Raw genomic sequence first — 11,268 nt, forward strand, 5'->3', positions numbered from 1 at the left:
CATCTGTAAAGGGGTTCTAGGTTATCTCCATTTGGTTGAATAATCAGTATCAGAAAAAAAAAAAACAAACCCTGTGCCCAGATTTTTTGGTTCTGTTGCTCTCCTTGTGAAGCTCCAGTCCCCTCCAGGTCTTTCTATCTCCCCCTTCTTTCATAAGATTCCCTGCACTCTGCCCAAAGTTTGGCTGTGAGTCTCAGCATCAACTTTAATACCCTGCTGGGTAGAGTCTTTCAGAGGTCCTCCGTAGTAGGTAGGCTCCTGTCTTATTCTTTGTTTTCACCTTCTTCCAATCTCTATCCCATTTGCCTTTCTGAATGAGGATTGAGCAGCTTACCCAGGATCTTCCTTCTTGCTTAGCTTTTTCAGATGTACAGATTTCAGTATGACTATCTTTTATTATATGTCTAATATCCACTTATAAGTGAGTATATATCATGTGTGTCTTTTTGGTTTTGGGATACCTCACTCAGGATGATCTTTTCTAGTTCCCGATATTTTCCTACAAGTAATTCAATTAAAAAATGAGTACAGAGCTAAACAGATAATTCTCTATAGAGGAATATTGAATAGCAGAGAAACACTTAAATAAATGCTCAACATCCTTAGTTATCAGGGAAACGCAAATCAAAACGACCCTGAGATTTCACCTATACCCATCAGAATGGCTAAGATCAAAAACGCAAGTGATAACACATGCTGGAGAGGATGTGAAGAAATAGGAACCCTCCTTTATTGCTGGTGAGAATGTAAACTTGTACAACCACTTTGGAAATCAATCTGGTGCTTTCTCAGACAATTAGGAATAGTGCTACCTTAAGATCCACCTTTATCCCTCTTTGGCATATATCCAAAATATGTTCAAGGATATACAACAAGGACATTTGCTCAACCATGTTCATTGCAGCTTTATTTGTAATAGCCAGAATCTGGAAACAACTCAGATGTCTCTTAATTGAGGAAAGGATTCAGAAATTGAGGTACTTTTACACACTGGAATACTACTCAGCAATTAAAAACAAGAATATTATGAAATTTGTATGTCTTACTTCTAAAGGCTATCCTCCCCAAAAGTTGAAAATCTAATAGAAATGGACAATCTCCTCAGTAGGTTCTACTTACCAAAGTTGAATCAAGATCAGGTAAATAAATTAAATATTGCTATATTCCCTAAGGAAATAGAAGCAGTCACCAAAATCTACCATAGCAAAAAGCCCAAGGTTAAATGGGATTCTACCAGACCTTCAAATAAGAGCTAATATTAATAGTCTTCATAATATTCCACAAAATAAAAACAGAAGGAACATTCTATGAGGACCTAGTCACCTTGATACTTAAACCTCACAAAGACCCAATAAAGAAAGAGAACTTCAGACCAACATCTCTTGTGAACATTAATACAAAAATACTCAATAAAATACTTGCAAACTAAATCCAAGAAAACATTAAGGACAGCATCAACCATGACTAAGTAGACTTCAATCCAGGCGAATGATTCAATATATGGAAATCCATCAATGGAATACACCATATAAACAAACTGAAGGAAAACAACAACAACACATGATCATCTCCTTAGATTAAAAAAAAAAACAAAAAACAAAAACAAAACAAAACACGTGACCATGTTTAAAGTCTTGGAGAGTTCAAGAATACAAGGCACATTCCTAAACACAGTAAAGACAATATACAACAAGCCTATAGCCAACATCAAACTAAATAGAAAAAATTTTAAATCAATCCTACTGAAATCAGGGACCAGGCAAGGCTGCCACTCTCTCCATATCTCTTCAACATAGTACTTAAAATCCTAGCTAGAGCAATAAGACAACTAAAGGAGACCAAGGGGCTACAAACCAGAAAGGAAGAAGTCAGATGATATGATCATGTACACTAGTAACCTCAAAGATTCTACCAGAGGAATCCACAGCTGATAAACACTTTCAGCACAGGGGCTGGACAAAAAATTAACTCAAAAAAAAAAATCAAAACAAAACAAAAAAAAACAGATACCTTCCTGTATATAAAATACATATGCGTTGAGAAAGAAATTATGGAAACAACACCCTTCACAATAGCCACTAATAATGTAAAGTACTTTGGTGTGACTTTAACCAGGCAAGTGAAAGACCTGTGTGGAAAAAAACAACAAAACAAACAAAAAAACTTCTTCATGAAGGCACTTAATGCTATGAACTTTCCTCTTAGCACTGCTTTCATTGTGTCCCATAAGGTTGGGTATGTTATGCCTTCATTTTCATTGAATTCTAGGAAGGCTTTAATTTCTTTATTTCTTCCCTGCCCCAGCTGTTATTGAGTAGTGAGCTGTTCAGTTTCCATGTGTGTGTATTTCTGTTGTTGAGGTCCAGCTTTAGTCCATGGTGGTCAGATAGGACACAAGGGATTATTTCAATCTTCTTGTATCTGTTGAGGCTTGCTTTGTGACCAACTATATGGTCTGTTTTGGAGAGGGCTCCATGAGGTGCTGAGATAGCTACCCTGCCACTTGTTTTCTTGCTCTGAATTTAGTGAGCTCCTGCTGCTCTTACACTGTTTTCTGGGTATAGCCCTCTTGAAGAACCAGGGAGACCTGCAGTTTAGTCAGTTTGGCTAGGGAGACAGGTTGCACCTTAGAGCAGTGTCTGGGGACTGATCCTGTGGATCCCAGGCTTCTATAGGTCTGAGGTTGGAACTCTGTGCCACAGTACCCAAGCAGTAATTACTGTCAAGTGAGCTCAGCACACAGGTATGTGGCAGAAGCCTAGAGACCAGAGCCTGTGGGAATCCAGAAACTTTTGGAGATTAGCTGGTTGTCCTCAGGTCAGATCTGATGTTTTCCCCACTGTGGGGTTTCCTCCAAACAGGGAGACCCTGTATGTGGTGTTTTGGGGTCCACAGTTCAGTGTGTGACAGTGAGTAGACCATGCAGAGGCAGGTGAGCGGCTCTGTGCTGGTGACTGGGAACCTGTTAGAACCCAGGAACTTTTCCCCAGAACTTTTTTTGGGGGGGGAGGGGAAGGAGTCTGCTGAGGCCCCAAGATCGGTCCTGATTGTTTCCTTCCCCGTGGGTTTTTTTTCTGCACTGGAAAACTCAGTCTCTGGAGTTGTGCCCACAGCTCAGTCTGGGATAGCGATCAGAGCACACAGGAGTGTGGTTCTGGGCTGGTGACTGAGTGCCTTCAATGACCCAAGAACGCTCCTGGCATTGACCTCAGTGACCTGAGAAAGGGCCCGATTCCTTCTCACACCATGGGGTTTCCTCTCAACTAGAAAGCACAGTCTCTGGTGTTTCAGGGCCCAGAGTTTAGTTTGTTGGTCGCTGTGCAGTCACTGCTGTCCTGCTCATCTGACACAGTGTCCTCTCAGCGCCACCATTTTGGATTCACATTAGGTGACTATTGTCAAAAGAATATTTGTTACTGGCTCATTTTAGAATGTGTCAGAATTTAATTTTTAAGCCTGAATAGCATCCTGATATACATTAATACAAAATTTTGTTATCCTCTGTCTGTCAAAGGATGAAGTTTGTTTTCAACTTTCAGCTATTGTGAATAATGCTGCCATGGATATAAGTATACAAATAGGTTTTCAGATGCTTCTCTTTTGTTGTGTGGGGTACTTTTGCAGGGGTAGGATTGCTGGCTCTCGTGGTAGTTATATTTTTAAAAGTTGTTTAAGTCCCAGTTACAACCTGTAAAGCAGTATCCAAGATTTCCCAAATCTTATCAATACTTGTCATTGAGTGGCTTTTTTGGTGTGTGTGTGTGTATGTGTGTGTGTGTGTGTGTGTGTGTGTGTGTGTTTTGTACCTGTTGTATTTGTTGTTTTTCTCTTGATGAAAAATCCCAATGAGTAAGAAGTGATATCATGCTTTTGGTTTGTGTTTTTCTGGTGATTAATATGTAAAAACTCTTTTACTGTACATTAATAGTTTGGATTGCTCTTTAAAGAACTGTCTACTTGTGTGCCTTTCCAGTTTTGGTTATTGTTTGTTGTCATATTTATTGTTACTGTGTTCCATACGTTCTTTGTATGCTCTAGACACTTGTGTGTTATTTAGCATTCAAATATTTCCTCCCATTTCATGAGTTATATTTTAACCTTGTTGATGGAGTTCATTTTTGCACAAAAGAACTTAGGTCCAATGCTGTCTACATTGCCTATGCATTTGAAGCAATATGCAAAAGGTTACTAGTAAATCTACCATTATGAAGCCTTTCTCCAAAGCTATGTTTTTCTTGTGTTTGATGAATCTCACTCTCACATTTAGATATTTAATCCATTTTGGGTGAACTTTTATTGGTGTGAAGCATGAACAATTTTATTCTTTTGTTATTTGTTCCTTGTGTCTTCATGACAGTATTATATTTATTTATTCTTATTTTATGTATATGCATGTTTTGTCTTCGTGCATATATTTATGTGCATACCCAGTGCCTGGGGAGTCTGGAAGAGGGTGTTTGATGCCCAGGAAATGGTTGGTAGCCATTATATGGATACTGGGAATTAAACGCTTCCTCTAGAAGAACAGTCAGGTGTTCTTAACCTCTGAGCTATAGTGTCATACTCTTTTGACTGTTGCAGCTTTAAAAGAAGATCAAGTCAGTTTTTGTTGCCTTCCTTATCAGGGCCTGGCTTCTCTGGCTTGCAGTCGCAGTTGCTCTGGAGGATTTACATCGGATGGGTTAAAAACCTGTGATGACAAACTCTGGCCAGAATGCATGGAATTTTATGTAAGAAGGGAGAGATAGAAAGACCTGGAGGGGACAGGTGCTCCAAAAGGAGACCAACAGAGTCAAAAATAACCTGGCCGTGGGAGCCCTGAAGAGACTAATATCCCACAATGGGTGGAGAGGACCTAAAACCCCTGCTCAAAAGCAGCCCATAGGAAGAGGGACTGCCTCTGACATAATCTGATTGGCCTGCTCTTTGATCACCTCCCCCTGGGGGGTGGGGGGAGCAGCCCTACCAGGCCACAGAAGAGGACAATGCAGCCACTTTTGAGGAGAACTGATAGACTAAGATCAGAAAGGAGAGGAGAACCTCCCCTATCAGTGGACTTGGGGAGGGGCATGCATGCAGAAACGAGAGGGAGGGTGGGATCGGGAGGGGAGGAGGGAAGGGCTTATGGGGGGATACAAAATGAATAAAGTGTAATTAATTAAAAAAAAAAGCAGCCCATAGATCCCCTATTAAAGGAAGCCCATTGCCTGCTCAGTCTCCAAGTAGGTTCCCTGGTAATGAGAACAGAGGCTGTCTTTGGCATGAACTAAGTGGCAGGTTCTCTAATCACCTCCCTCTGGGGCTGGGGGCAGCCTTGCCAGGCCACAGAGGAAGACAATGCAACCAGTTCTGATGAGACCTGATAGGGTAGGGTCAGATGGCAGGGGAGGAGGACCTCCCCTATCAGTGGACTAGGGGAGGGGCAAAGGGGGAAAAGAGGGAGGGAAGGTGGGATTGGGAGGAGATGAGGGAGAGAGCCACAGGTGGGATACAAAGTGAATAAATTATAATAAATAATAATTAAAATAAAAATAAAATAAGTTAAAAAAAGAACCTGTGATGAAACGATGACCAGGTGGGCTAGAGTTCCTGCCTCAAATATTAAGAAACCCTTGTCTGCAATATTCTCGGAGGACATGAAGAAGGGTCTGCAGAGAGAGCAACCCAAAACTTCCCAAAGCATAAACAATATCAAACCAGTGAGCTGTACCTTAAAAATGATGCCCCTCAAGGAAAACATAAAAGAACAAAAAGAAAAAATAAAAAGAGTACTTGAATGAAGATGTGAATGGATTCATGGATTATCTGAAACAAAACTCACAAATGCTTCGCAATGGAGAGCTGATAGCAACAGACAGCCAGGGAGTGAGGGAAGGAATTGCACTGGCCTTAAAGAGAAACAATTGAAGAAGGAAGACAGTTAAAAAGATAAGCAGCACAGAGAAATGCAATGGTATGTTTCCATTGTGGAAACCTGGCCATGGAACTGCTGACTGCCCAACTACGGTAAAACCGCAGGACATGGACAGTGGCATTTGTGACCACTCTGGTTCCATGAAGCTGGCGATCAAGTGCAGAGCCAGGGTGGACCCTGCTCTCGGTGACTTGCTCTCTTGCCTCTTCCATGTGCTGGGGTTTTAGGGTCAGAGCATCAGCTACCTCCAGACTGGTGGTGTGTAAAACTAATCCAGGCACTCAGGAAGCAGAGGCAGTTGTTATCTTTGAGTCTGAGGACAGCCCTGTCTACAAAGCAAGTTCCACAATAATCCAAAATACATAGAGAAAAAGTGTAAGCTACCACACATCTTGGCAGAGATGGTTTTTAACACACGAAAGGAAGGTTTTTGCTTTTGTTTGTTTTAGTTTTGGTCACTTTAAGGGTCTGGAGCCCTGTCAACACTTGTCTACACAGGCTATAGCACAGGCCAACAAAATGGTAGGCGTATATACATCTATACACATACCTTCCCACATGTCTGAGGTGAGGCGCTGCCTCATAAGGCTCAGGTACCTGTGGACATGTATGCGTTCATATCCTATGTCCCAGCCCATGCCTACTGGGTCCTGGTTTGACAGCCCCTCCTAAGGGACACCTGTCTAGGTCCTTCCCTGATAATGGCAATGGAGTCTATGCTGTTGGTGACCGCTGCAAGCTCTGTGGCTCTGTGGAACATTTTAATGAAGATGACCCTGAAAACCACAGTTCAGATGATATTCACAGCTGGTCGCTGGGAACGAGTCGCTGGGCAACGGGAATGCGTGCAGACTGTGAAGAAGTTCTGCTTGTGCCCAAACCACAGAAAACTAAAACGAAAGTATCCAAAGTTGTTAATCTTTGATAAGAATTAGTGCTGTTTTTAATTAACACTTCACTGTGACTTTCCAAAGTAGGCCTTTAGAGGTTAGAGCTGGGCGCCTGTGGAAGCAAACCTGTATTATAGACACCTCTGTGACCTTGGTGAGGCAAGTTGCCTGCATTCCCTCAAAGAGTACAGGGTGACTGCACTCTCTAGACTTGTGTCTTTGTGTGTCTGTCTGTATTTGAGACAGATTCTATGTAGCAAAGGTTGGCCTCACTTGGCTGACGCTCTGACACTAAAACCCCAGCACATGGAAGAGGCAAGAGAGCAAGTCACCGAGAGCAGGGTCCACCCTGGCTCTGCACTTGATCGCCAGCTTCATGGAACCAGAGTGGTAACAAATGCCACTGTCCATGTCCTGCGATTCTACCGTAGTTGGGCAGTAGTTGGCCTCAATGTCCTCAGTACTGAGGTTACTGGCAGTGTGCCTAAAAACATGCTTTAATAGACGAAACTTAAGACATTGATAAGTGATTGTCTACCTGATTGAGGCAGTCATTTTTATTAATGTAAATCATGAATCAAAATTGACCACCCCAGACAAAGCCCATAGCTTTGAGTTTGAGAGTAAATATTTTGTTCTTGTTCAGAGTATCAATTTATTTTAATAGAAATCTCTTTATGTGTTGTCACAAAATCTGTAATATTTAGCACGAAATAAAATTATATCAGCTGTGTGTCAAAATATAATAAAATAAAAAAGATCAAGTCCTGTGAGATTTTTAACTCTAAGATTTCTTTTTTTTTTTCCTACTTCAGGCTCTTAAGTGTGAGGTTGAAGTTTCTTATTTCTATAAGAGCCTAGTGCTAAGATTTTCAGAGGTATGCAATTTTAACTCTGTTATAATTATTATCACTATTTATGATGATGATGATGATGATGTATTTTGTGAAGAACAAAAATCTTAAGCATTATGCAAAGTCATAACTGTTCTTACTGATACGTTGTACCCTCATCTTCACTAAATACAGTTTATTCATTTTCTCATGTAGAAACTCTTAATAACTATATATTTTTCTTCCTTTTAATTTTTTCTTTTTTTTTTCTCTTTCTTACAGCCTCTTCTTGTTTTAGTTTTCTAGTCCTTGAGAATTTCATACATGTGTTAGTAGATAGGCAGCCTGCTTCTGGGTTACCTAGTAACCTATGATGTCATCATGTGTCACCCACTAGGTGTGTGGCAGGCGTGGTTCAGCTGTGTGTGCAGCCGAAAACTTTGAAAGGACCAACATGCCACTCTGTCTCTCTCTTACCTTCCTCTCTCTCTTTCTCTCTCCACCTCACTTTCTTTCCTGGTGCTCCCCATCATCTCTCTGTCTTTCCTTTCCCTCTCTATCTCTCCACTTCCATCCAATAAATCTTTCTCACACACACACACACACACACATATATATATATATATATATATATATATATACACACACACACACATATATATATATATATGTGTGTGTGTGTGTGTGTGTGTGTGTTTACATACATATATATATGTTTTGTGTGTGGCATCATTTTAAAATAAATACTAACAACATACATTCAAAAAATATGATCTTATGCACTCCTCTTTCACTCCCAACTATTCCTGGATCTCCTATTATGTATTTTTATTCTCTTTTCTCCTTAGTGTTCAAGTTTAAAGTCTTTTGACATAAAAATTTAATTTTACTGCTATCAACTAGTTGCTTAAAAAATAGATTTTTCTTAAATTGCTTGTTGCTTCCCATAATATTCTTCTTTTTTAGCTTTGGTTGTTCTTACTTTTCTTATCTGATACCCTGAATAATATTTTTACTGGTACATATGTCTTCATATACTAGCAAGCTGATGTGAGGCAAAGACTACAAAAGTAATACTTCTACTAATAAGGTTTTTGTTTGTTTGCTTATAGATTTATGCCTCTTCTGATTGCTATGTAAAACATAGTTTGGCATGGTTAGTTATTCATGTTTTTATTCTTATTATATGGTCAAATTATTGGCTCATTTTACTGTTCAAAACAATAGGATCTACAATCCTAGTCAGAATTATAGAAATCTCTTCTCTCTTTTTTTTTCAGAAGAAATATACCTCATGTTTTTCAAAATGTTTTGTTCATTTAGTTTCTAGAGCATCATTTCAAAGCAAAATCCTACTGAAGGACTGAGGGAGAGGGAATCACTCTCTTCAGCTGAGTAGCCACTGGTGACCCTATCAGGCTCCAGTGGTTAATTCCAAATTTGTGATTATTCAGATAGTTCTGGTTAAACTCTTTGGCCCACAAAATGAAACGCTTAGCAGGAATCATTTAATGTTCAGTAAAAGATTCTGCATTGGGCATGGGTTTAATAAAGACATTGCAAATATTCGTGCCCACAGCTCAAAATTTTGGGCCATTGCTACAGGAATGTGAATGATGAAACAATAGCAGTCCAGGTTCTGAGGAAACAACAGCCATATTATGTTCTCAAGAATGGAGAAATGAATGTGAATTACTAAAAATATAAACCATTTAATCACTCTGATGTTTGTGTATTGTCCTTTTATTGGCATGTTAAATAGAGAGTGTGAGAGGTGGCGCTTGGAAGGCAAGAATAATAATGGCCACTGAGGATTTTGTTCTGCCCTGTGGGGTCTGAGAGGGTTTGAAAGAAATGAAAGCCAATCTGCATTATAATGCCACATATCAGTGGGAAAGAATGTAGCAAAAGAATGTCTGTCCGCCTGCTGTAGGATTGAAGACTCTGAGCAGGAGATGAACAAAGTATATGACTGGAATCTAAAACACTTGCCCTACTATTTACAACAATTTGTTGTACGTCTAAAGCCTCTTTTCTGTTACAGAAAAGTAGAGATTACACAAATTAACAATAATCAGAGTCATTATTACTTAAGTTTCTTGTACACATAAATAATAAAAACCAATCTTTTAGAAGGCTGTTTTTATTTGTTTTTTTTTAAATTCAATTTACATATGTCAATAAGTGTCAGATTCTGGTCTTACATATTCCAGTTTTTGCTGCTATTAATGTGCAAGCTTTTACAGTTTCTGGTTAAATTTCCTTTATTATGTCAAATATCCTAGAAGAGACTTTTATTTAATGCTTAACTATACTCAGTGATAGTTCTCTATCTCTACCATTTTTCCTTGTCAATTATGAATGTCTTCAGGTCAATCTAGCACAGTAAGTATGTTTCTATGAACAGAATGGTTCTTGAATTACAAAGTCTTCAAATATCTTATTAACACTCCTCCTGATTATAATAATTTTTCTTAACACACATCAAGACAGCATTTTTTATAGCATCTTCAGTAACTCATTCAGCCCTTGTTGAAACATGCTGAGATAGGTCTTATCACAAATGCACCAGCAAACAAAATATTGAGGACTTTAAAAAAAAATGTCAAGAACAAAAGTTTAAAAAATAGCAGAGGAAGTATTTGAAATCATATTGCCTTACAAGAAAGAGCACAGTCATGCTCCAGAACTCCCTTCTCACATAGACCTCATCAGTACAGAGAATCTCTAGAGGTGATCTCAATTATAACATTCAAATTTTCATCGCGGGAAAAAAGATCATTCAAAGTCTATTCACATGTGATTTTTATTCAGATGCCCAAACTGAGTCACTATTAAGGCCTACAAAACATGCCCTTATATTGTGGAAACAAACAAACAAACAAACAAACAACAAGGTAAACCAAGAACACGTATAAATTAAGAAATGTAATTTGCAGGGACTTGGTGATGCAGTCTCTGAGCGCTTGCCACCATGGTGCATGGGACTTTACTGTGATGTAATTGATTGTGATTTGCCCATGCGCCTGAGAATAAAAGCATTTTCTCAATTTGAAATAAACAACTTAAAGCTCCAGAGTCCTGTGTGAGCTGTATCCTGGAAAATCAGAACTACCGAATGAAGTGACACTCTGGTACAGCTGCCTGGTAGAAAATTCCCATAAAGGGGGGAATTTTCAACTTTAAGATCCTTTAGCAAACAAACAGCAAAACATCCAAACTGTTTTGCCGGAATCCCATATGCAGTCATTACACAGCATCTTAGGCACAGGAATTACTGGAAACACTGATGCAAAGTGCTGTCAATAACCTCACTTCAGCTTATGCAAAATTAGTACTTTCTTACTTTGAAAATATAAAGAAGCTTTAAAAAAAATCCTTAGCCAAACCAGCTAAATAAGTAAATAAATAAAAGGAAAATGACACAGTTAATAGAATTAAAGATAAGAAATCTGTTTATAACCATAAACAAATGCTATTCTCAGCCTAAATCAGAAAAACCTCTCTTATAGTAAAGTGCAACGTATGGAGAGACACACGGGTACTCAAGAAGTACCTGTGTGAATAAGTGATAGTTAAGGACTCCTGTTCCTAAACAAGACCTTGTGCTACCTAATCTGAGGCTAAGAGA

At 39.1% G+C, this 11,268-nt stretch overlaps 1 pseudogene; it reads left to right on the top strand.

Annotated features, from left to right (window-relative positions):
* Positions 1 to 5,567: 5,567 nt before the first annotated feature.
* LOC129677915 (zinc finger CCHC domain-containing protein 9-like) lies at positions 5,568 to 6,839 on the top strand (annotated as a pseudogene).
* Positions 6,840 to 11,268: the final 4,429 nt, after the last annotated feature.

Source organism: Psammomys obesus, unplaced genomic scaffold (genome assembly GCF_907164565.1).
Source record: "Psammomys obesus unplaced genomic scaffold, mPsaObe1.curated_primary_1811, whole genome shotgun sequence".
NCBI classification, from domain to species: Eukaryota; Metazoa; Chordata; class Mammalia; order Rodentia; family Muridae; genus Psammomys; species Psammomys obesus.